Below are 1,660 nucleotides of genomic sequence, written 5' to 3'. Positions count from 1 at the left end.
TTTCTGGAAGTCTCATCCGGAATACTTTGGCTGGCAACTTATTAGCTAGAACTGGTGATTTGATTATCTCCAGCTGGATGAGACTCTGGGAAGGGTGTATTCTAACTTGGTATACTGCAGCCCAAACCAGAGTCGCATTAGGAAGATGAAGGGAAGGAGAAAATTGGGTAAACTAACCAATGATGCCAGTCATGACTGATGTAGGGCTTCTTAATAAGTTCTCTTCTCAAAAGCTTATGATTTTTACTATTCCCCAAGCTATGGAGAAATTCAAGTTTGGCTTCATTCATTCAGTTTATCCATTCATACTTTGATCCACTACTTATTGGAGGCCAATTGTGTGCCTGGCCTGGTTAGGTATGGGGTCATATCATGTTGAACAAAACAACCAGGTCCCTTGGGTCCTACAGTTTAAGGGAAGGAGGGATAAAAATGTGGTAGGATTACAAAAATCACTCACACTGCACCCAGATGGCAAGAGAAATGCCACTTCTTTTATTTCCTCTAACTGATGGATCTCAGGCTCCTCTGGTTTTAATGGTCTCATTTCAGTTTAAGTATTCAGTTTATTCAAAATTCACTTGCTTCTGACAAGATTGCTAATTGGCTCCCGGCTAATTCCTTCTTACCCCAGAGCATGTGGAAATAGCAGGATTCCTCCATGTGACCCTGCAACAGTGGGAGGCTTAGAAAAGCTAAGACGCCAGGCCTCCCCTTCCCCTGGGCTTTCCAGTCTGTATCCTCTGTCCACTCCGGGGCACCTGATATCTCAGGATTAGGGCAGATTCACCTGAGAGTCAATCCTACCCAGAGCCGTGAATATGAGGTTGACAAGCCCCCTGTCCTGGGGGCAATGCCAATCTGCCTAAGGCTTCATCCTGGAGCTTTGGCCCAAAGAGGGAAGCCTCACCCCAGTCTCTCCATCTGTTTCCTTTGTGTCTCCTCAATTGCCTGAACCTGAAGAGGTGGGTACCCTACTTCTTTCTGCCACATCCCCAGTTCTCCCTAGCCTGGCATTGTGGAAATACTCTGGTAATTGGCTTGCTCTTGGTATGCTAAGGAAGATCTTGTTAGTTATATACTGGTCTCTTCTCCCTGCAAGTCAGGAGGCTAATTGACCTGGGGAGGGAGGGCTCCTAGAACACAAGGCTCTGATTGGTTTTAGCATTCTTAGTAAGATGATAGTACTGAAAGCCACGATTTTTGAAAAAATGCTGCTTTTGGCCAGGTGTGGTGGCTCATGCCTCTTATTCCAGCACTTTGGGAGGCCAAGGCAGGAGGATCGCTTGGGCATAGGAGTTTGAGACCAGGGGAGACCTCATCTCTACAAAAACATAAATAATTAGCCAGGTGTGGTGGCACATGCTTGTAGTCCCAGCTACTTGGGAGGCTGAGTAGGAGGATTGCTTAGTGGGGAGGTAGAGGCTGCAATGAGCCATGATTGTGCCACTGTACTCCAACCTGGGTGACAGAGTGAGATCCTGTCTCAACAAGAGAAAAATGTTGCTTTGTGACTCTTTCCGTGATGCAAGCTTACTTTGCCATGGGCCCCTTTATCCTGAGTGAGTAGTGTTCTAGTTAATCGAGGTCTTACTACATACACAGTCAACTCTGTGTGGGCAAGTGTGGAATGTAATCTGGGCACCAGCTTCAGTGACTA

Source organism: Mandrillus leucophaeus, unplaced genomic scaffold (genome assembly GCF_000951045.1).
Source record: "Mandrillus leucophaeus isolate KB7577 unplaced genomic scaffold, Mleu.le_1.0 Scaffold57, whole genome shotgun sequence".
NCBI lineage: Eukaryota > Metazoa > Chordata > Mammalia > Primates > Cercopithecidae > Mandrillus > Mandrillus leucophaeus.
This window is presented reverse-complemented; position numbering follows the sequence as displayed.